The sequence below is a fragment of the Nannospalax galili genome, unplaced genomic scaffold (genome assembly GCF_000622305.1).
Source record: "Nannospalax galili isolate Female #2095 unplaced genomic scaffold, S.galili_v1.0 scaffold17, whole genome shotgun sequence".
NCBI lineage: Eukaryota > Metazoa > Chordata > Mammalia > Rodentia > Spalacidae > Nannospalax > Nannospalax galili.
In genome coordinates, this window is record NW_008342276.1 from 1,839,678 (window position 1) to 1,848,188 (window position 8,511).

Genomic DNA, 8,511 nt, shown 5'->3' on the forward strand with positions numbered 1-8,511 from the left:
GGTTTCCCTTTCCCTGTAGTCCCAGCTGGCTTGGAACTCACTTTGTAGACCAGGCTGGCCTTGAACTCAGAGCTCCACCTGCCTCTGCCTCCCGAGTGCTGGGATTATAGGCACGCACCACCAAGCCCAATCTGAAAACTTTAATCTCTGCAAACTCTCATTTCATTTCCCCCTTTTACAGATTAAAAAACTGTCCCCCCCAAATTAATCCTGTCTTTTACTAAAATGCCTTAATTAGCCAGGTATGGTAGCATCCACCTTTAATCTCAATACTGGGAGGCAGAGGCAGGCAGATCTCTGTGAGATCAAGGCCAGTGTGGTCTACAAAGAGCCAGACAAGCTGGGGGTACAGGAATACCATGTCTCAAAACCAACAACCAATCAACCAACCCACCTACCCACACCTTCATAATTAGAACTTGCTTTTTCAGAAATAAAACACTAGGCATACCTGTAATAAATGTATGTAAAAATTGTAACATTCAAATTTTTAGCTAACTATGGACTCACAGCTGTCTGAGTAGGAATATCTTACGTAATTATAATACGGCTTCAAAACCAAGTCACTGACACTGGTTTATGTATAACTCTGTGCCATTATGTCACATATGTAGATGGGTACTCAGCACTATAAATAAGACATACAACTACTCTACCACCAAACCTCCACACCCGTTCCTCCCTCTACACCACTCCTAAACCTTGGCAACCAACATTCTTCTACATTTCTAATTTTGTCATCTTTATATAAATGATGTAAGTCATACAGAATGTGATTTTTTACCTTAGCATGTTACTGAGATCCATTCAACTTGTTGCCATTTGTTGAGTAGCATTCTGTGAGATGAATACTAAACTACAATTTACTCAGCCACTCATCTACTGAAGGACAATGGCTATCAAGTTTTGGGCTACTACTAATAAAGCTGCTGTTAATACTGGGTGTACACTTACTGTGAATCCAAGTTTTCTCTACAACAAACATTCTAGTTAATTGCTAGGCAAAATGGTACGTATATATTTAATTTTAAGGAAATGCTAATATAACTATAAAAAGTATGATTTGTTTTTACAATCGCAGACAAGATTCTAAAGTTTATAGGGAGCAGCAAAGAACTAGAAAGCTAAAACTATTTTAAAGGTGAAGAATGAAATAGCAATAAATCCATTCAGCTTTTAACTCATATACATGTAACTCAACACTGTGGCACTGGCAGAAGGGTACATAGATCTGTTTTACAGAACAGAGAACTCCCAAACAGACCATATATCTAACTCCAACGGATTTTTCACAAAAATGCAGAAGCAAGTCAAAAACAAATTCTGTAACATATTGGATGCATAGACCAAAACAAAACTCAACCTGAACCCCAAAAGCTGCATAAAATAATTCAAAAAATTAGCTAGGTATGGTGGTTAATCCAAGTACTTGGGAGGCAGAGGCAGGTAGATCTCTGGTGAGATCAAGGCTGCCTCATCTACAAAGTGAGTTCCAGGCCAGCTGTGGTACAGGGAGACCCTGTCTCAAAAAAAGGGGTGGGGGTGGGGGCTGGGGAGATGGCTCAGTGATTAAGACCACTGACTGGTCTTGCAGAGGAGCCAGGTTGGATTGCCAGCACCTACATGGTGGCTAATAACCATCTCTAACTCCTGTTCCAGGGGACCTAAAGGCCTCTTCTGACCTCTGTGGGCATTGTACAACATGGGAGCACTTACACACATGCAGGCAGTACACATAAAAGAGAAAAGAAAAAGAAAATTAAAAAAAATTGATCATAGACTTTAATGTAAAACATTTTTAGAGAGAGGAAAAAAAAGGTGCCAAAGGCACGGGGAAAATTTTTTAGACACACCACCAAAAACATTATCCATAATGGGAAAGTACTCAATAAAATCTTTTGCTCTATGAAAGACCCTGTGGAGAATACAATATTGCAAACTGGAAAAACAAAAACAAAAACAAAAACTGCCTGCAAACCTCCTTATCTGGCTAGAACTTGAATCTAGAACACACAAGGAACTCTCAAGACTCAAGAGTTAAGAAGAAAATACAATTGGAAACGGAGCAAAAGAAGAGAACCCCATGAGAAACAAGAACATGCAAAGGCTTCAGCACCACCCAGCCACTAGAATCAAAGGAAAGCACAGCAGTCACCAGGCAGCTGCCACCATGCCCTATGTTAACCTTAAAAGCAAAGGCAACACCAACCGCCTCGAGTATATAAAAATCTTTTACATTAGCCTAAAAACAGGAAAGAACCAAAGTACATTTTCATGTGAAACTATAAATTTTGAATAGAGAATTTGCTTGTATCTTCAACCAACAAGCCCATTTTTTCTAATGATGAAAATTTATTTTAAAGGTACCAAAGCCAAGAAATTTATGTACATCAAAAATATTATTTGTGGGATAGTAGAGTGTGGTAATACTAACAGTCAGGTTTGCCTACGCTCTCCATTTTCCAACACCTGATAAAGAAGGATGCCGGAATTCTTATTCTCAGAGCCCAATTCTCCCAGGGAATCACCAGTCCACAGAAGGAAAATTTTCTCAAATGAAAAAAATAGGCTTCACTAATTATCTAATATTTTAACTTTCCTACCAAATATGAAGTTAAGAAATAATGAATACTATAACAGAAAATTCAGAGCAAATGCTCTGATTCCAAGTATTAAATAGTACTTCAAGAGTTCCTTGTTCCAGAGTATTTTGTAGATCAAAATGTGCTTATTGCAATGAAAGAGCTTCTATTTCCAAATCAGTGTTTTTGCTTCAAGCATTAGAAGGTTTATTATAGTAAAACCTAAACTATCCCTACAATGTTATAAATGAAACCTGGATAATTTGTGGAAATTCAGTACGGTAGTGTGTTCTTAGAGATGTAGTCATGTCAGACATGAAAACCCTAAGGTTTCCTATGGAAGTTTCAAAACTCTGTGTTCTAAAAAAGGGGGGAAAACCTGCTAAAATAATGTTGGCCACATGACCATGACTAAATATGTACTTAAGGACTAAGTAAGATACCTACTGATCTCTTAATTGACAACGTAAAAACATCTAGAGATTTTAGAAATTAAAACTCCTAGCACTTTTCAACAGTTGCTGGTAATTTATGGCCAATACTTCAGCTGCAGGTTCACAAAGTATCTCTCCCAGCTGAAGTATCCCAGCTATGCAGTGGCAGATTCCTAACTAGAGATGTCTTGGTATGGGGTGGGAGGTGGGTCAGCAAAAGAGAAGTGCTAAAATTAATCTGGGAGACAATTAGCAAGAGGAAAGCATTCTAAGTCAGAGGGACAGGGGACACTCAATGATTAACTTGTACCTGGATAAAGAGAAAACATAATCATTGCTCCCCCTTTAAACCATATTTCCCTTGATAATACCAATCTTCAACACTAAAAAAATATTGTTTAATCTCTATAGATTTTCAAGGCACGAATTTTTTGTTTTGTTTTGTGAAACAGGGTTTCCCGGTAACTTCAGCTGGCCTGGAACTCACTACGTAAACCAGGGTGGCCTTGATCTCATAAGAGATCTGCCTACCTCTGTCTCCCAAGCACTGGGATTAAAGGTGTGACCACCTAAATTTTGATGATTCTTTTCATGTTTCTGAAGAACTTTTTCTAAAGCAGCAAGCAACTTACGAACTATCTGGTATTTTAGAACATATTCAGTAATGCAAAAATATGGCAATTTAAAAAAGATTATTCCAAAGAAGCAAGTCAAAATATACTTGGAGATGTGATACACACACACACACACACACACACACACACACACACACACGCGGGCGCATGGCGGGGGGGGGGCAATCAAATGTTTTCCCACGCTCAGTTTCCTAGCAATCATAAAGCGGGGGGGGGCAATCAAATGTTTTCCCACGCTCAGTTTCCTAGCAATCATAAACACCAGCCCATTTTAAATAAGAGAAAATAGAACAAACAAGATAAATACACTTGCCAAGTATTTGATGCAAGTGCAGCTTAAACTTAGGTGCCCACATTTATAACTCTAACACTATGGCATCCTACCAGCATAACTTGTTATTTAATAACTTTTATTATTAAAACTCAACGTTAGAAACAACGTACTTGACCATCAGTAAGTGACTTACCAACAATAGGTGAAAACGAATACAGTTACACATCAGAACATAAAGCAGCCTCAAACAATGCCATCAGTTTCCTATTAGGAAAAAGCTCTGGGACAAGTGTAGAATTAGAAGGGGGCGGGGTGTCTTCTGCTGTGTATACAGAGGTGGCCCTGCATACTTTCAGGTTCTACAGTCTCAGAATCAACCAAAGGCATCAGAAATGTTTTAAAGTGTGCCTGTACTGAACATGTACATGGTTCTTCCTCTTTCATTATTCCCTAAATATAGCATAACCACTACTTACACCGCACTGCATTATGTTAAATATTATAAGCACCCAGAGATCAGAAGGTATATTGGAGGATAAATGCAGTTTTTACACATACTATACTACTTTATATTTGGGAATTTAAGCATTCACAGATTTTCGTATCCTAGGGCATGGGTTGATTCTAGGGGTACAGAGTTTCTCTGAGCCAATGTCCTACAGATACCAAGGCGCAATAGTCCTCTCAAATTTAGCATGAATACATGACATGCATAACTCAGATATGCACGTTTGGTTCTAGACCACTTCAACTGAGTCACAGGAGATTTTGGTTTCTCAGTACATGTTCTCTTTTTGTCTATTAAGTATATACTAGCATTACATCTAAGAAAACAAGGTGTACACCTTAAGTAAACAATACTTTATTACTAAAATGCTAATCAAGAGCTAAATGTTGGAAAAATGGTGTCTACAGACTTGCTGGACACAGGCTTCTCACAAACTTACTATCTAAAATTAACAGAAATCCCCACAGTAAATGTGAAGGGGAATTAAAAAAAAATATGATGACATTTTAAATTCATAGTTGGCTGACTACCTGCATGGACACTGAGGGCCAACTGTACATACTTTCAAGCACTTGCATAAACATAAAATATCTGTGGCATGCTCATGAAACTGGTGACAAGAGCCACCTCTGGAAAGTGGATTTGCAAAATCAGGCCTACCCTTTTGTACGGATTGTGTGTGTGTGTGTGTGTGTGTGCGTGCGTGTTAAAACTTGGGCATACATATATATCACCTATTCAAAACTGAAACACTGGAGCCCAGGCAATATTGCTTTGCCATTAACTACCAAGTTATGCTACTTAACCTCTATGTAGCTTAGTTTCCCTACTATAAAAACACAGAAAGATAAACATTTGGGTAATTTGCTAACTTTGGAAAACACCAACACCTAACTCAGATAAAAATGGAGCTGTCAGCTGACAAAAGGACAGAGAAAGGGAAAGACAACGTTTCTAATACTGCACATTACCACTCAACTCTCCTTTCATTCTAACAGTTAAAAAAATGTTTTTTGACAATTTGTAATCAGACAGTTCTAGCTCCAAATCCAACTCCTTCCTCTCTCACTTACTTGCTTGTAATGTTAAAGAAGTCAATTCATGTCTGAAGTTTAGGCTGGACCTATGCCTGTAATCCCAGGACTCTTGAAACTTAGGCAGGTGATCTTCAAGGCCAGCTTGGGCTACATGAGATACCACTGCCCCAACCTCTCAAAAAAAAAAAAAAAAAAAAAAAAAATCCAACCTCAAACCTGACAAGTAGCCTTCTCAACTAAGAAGTGGGCATATTTACCAAGGGCTATGAAAATTAAATGTAACACCACACCTACTAAGTGCTAAGTAGATGTGAACAGTAGCCTCAAAAAACTCCCTGCCCAGTTAACATGATCACGCCTATCTTATAACAAAACAAACCCACAATCTTTATTCCTTAAAATTGAAAAATTTCCCGTATTACCCACGGATATGTCTCAGAATATGCATGCTCTGCTATGCAAGAACTCATGGAAAAAGAAATTCTCAACTTTAAAAATAACTATCACATACCACTCTTAAGCAGCTTAGCACACAGTTTACTAACCTGATGCCTATTTATGTACATAAAAGGGCAAAGGTTATAATCTAGCAGAGCAATTCTGACTTGTGTATAGAAAGCACTGGGTCTCATTTCTTAGATACACTCCTGTCACCTCGACCACATGAACTTCTAAGTAATTTAATCAGTGGATATGGCATGCATCTTCATCAATGTCTTTAAAAAAAAAATGTTGCCTCCAACATTAAACAAAGGTATTTAGTGACTTTACAATTTAAGAAAGCTGCTTCAGTTTCCAAAGTTCTGCAGCCTCTCAGTTTACTGGTATTTGTTTTTGAATAGCTTTTCCCCCTTCCAAAAACCAATGCTTTTTCTATACTGTCTAAGTAACTTTCCCTTGTAAAGAGAAGCAGACAAACACAAGCCATTTATTTCCACACTTCCTTCAAACACCAACGCGTTCAAGAACGTTAAGCACAGCCTAACAAATCAGAGTGCCCAGAGACACGTTTCCTTCTTTTCACTTTGAAAGAGGCCGCTCAGTCTGGCAGGACACCTCGACAGCGTCACTTCACTCCTTGGCAGAGCGTTCTCAAAGCCTTTCTCTGCCATGAAAAAGACACCCAGCACGAGAGCGTCCCCACGACGCTCAGGATATTTAAAAAAAAAAAGTTTAGAAAAGTTAAGGGGAAAATCAGTAACACTCACGTCCTAAGAATCAGAAGCAATGCTACTTTTCATGTTTTCCACGGGGATGTCCAGTTTCTGAGAGTCCCAACATTAAAGAATTCTCAGGCAACAGCAGTGGCTGGCGAGGGTCCCCGGACCCTGGGGCCACCCAGGCCTGGCGCGACCTGGACTCGGACCCCACAACCGGGTGCACCGTGGCCACCCAGGGGCCCACCGCGCCGGTTCCCGCGACTTCTCAGCCATTTTCCCTTGAGGGGACGGCCCGGTCCCGAGAGCGGGCTCGTTCAAACCGCCCTCCTCCCTCCGCGGCCATGGGGCCCTAAGCCGGCCGCCGGCTGCGCCGCACAGAGGCTTTTGTGGGCTGCGAGAGCCCGCAGAACCTTCAGTAAGAAGCAGGAGAGAAGCCCGGCCCGAGCTACCAGGAACCCCGGGGAGGAGAGGCCCGGACTGCAGGGCCTGAGCGCGGGGAGGCGCCGCCTGCCCCCGCCATTCCCGGCCCGGGGCCCGCGCTCCGACGGCAGTCCGGCGGGCAAGAGCCGCGGGGGAGGGAGTAGGAGCCCCACGAAGGGGTCGGAGAGTGGCTTACCTGGCTCTGCGCGGGGAGCAGGGCGGGATGGGTGGCCCGGGGAGGGGGAAAAGGGTCGGGGGAGGGGGCGGGGAAAGGGGGAGCTCTTGTGCGGTGTGGCCTCGGAGCTGCTCCCGCTGCCGCCACGGCCACCGCCTCCTTTCGATTCACTCAAACAAACAAGATGGCTGCCGTTACGGCGCGGCTCTTCCGGCCGCCCAAATCCTTGGTTCAAATCGGCAGGATGTTTACGGTCAAAATAGTACCTGTGCGCCTGCGCAGCCCGCCGGATCCCCCGGAGGAACGACACAGGCGCACTGACAACTTCCTTGGTTTTGGAGCACGCCCACTGTCTGTGGAGCCCAGAACTGAGCAGGCCCAGAGGCTCCAGGGAGTTGTCAGCGCACGCGCAGTCTGGCTAGTGTGACTCGCTTGCTTTATTCTTGTGCTTGATTTAAAGCGAAGCGTTCCTCTTGGCCTGTTTTCTGTGTGCTCGACACAAAAATCCATTTTAATGACTATAACGACGAAGGAAACAAAAAATCTTAAGAGTTACTGATTTAGCCAACACATTTATAGCAAGTCTTAGGTTTACAGTACCAACGTGCTAGCTAGACTTTGAGGGATAGTAACGCGTATAGTGAAGGCAATACTTGCTTTAATATAGACTGTGGTATTGGTGGAGCAGAATCTTAAAATTTCTCCAGATACAATACATAATTTGATTTGTATCTTTATTTCCCCCTAAAGGAGACTCCTTTAACACTCAGCTCTTAAGCTGACCCTGCTTTCCATTCATGAATTCTTACATAATTTCTTCATAGACCCCTATAACTGCATTTTATTATTTTGAAAAGATGCTTCTGGTGCACTATTCCATCCTATCAATGCACTCACTTCCTTTTACTAAAATGTCAAGTTAAAATTCTTATTGCAGGAGTTAGTTGCTGATAGTATCATCTTTATTCGGGAGCACTTATCTGCAAGTGCATTTGTCAACATTAGTTAGTTCGTTGACAGGACAGATTTAAAGGACAGATTTTGTCTGTCAATTGAAAATAATCTGCTTCCATTTTCTGATTACTCAGGAGATGACTTGTAGGATTTGACATAATGACTGAGAAACTGGATGCTGCCACTGTGTGAAGCCTTTCTATAAACCACTTGTGCTTTGCTTGGTCTGTCTCAGGATGACATACATACAACTGAGACTTTTTTTGTGAGAGCAAAAGCGTGTAGCAAGAACATAGAGTAGCAGATTTTGATTGAGAGTAACAGTTATGCTG

The 8,511-nt window shown here is 41.5% G+C and overlaps 1 protein-coding gene across 1 annotated transcript in view; it reads right to left on the reverse strand.

Annotated features, from left to right (window-relative positions):
* Rad21 (RAD21 cohesin complex component) overlaps window positions 1–7,430 on the reverse strand; it is a 31,611-nt gene extending 24,181 nt beyond the window's left edge. Inside the window, exon 1 of the mRNA XM_008837961.2 lies at window positions 7,247–7,430. The gene's annotated coding sequence lies outside the window, so the exon portion shown is untranslated. The remainder of the gene's footprint in view (window positions 1–7,246) is intronic.
* Between the last annotated feature and the right edge of the window lie 1,081 nt (window positions 7,431–8,511).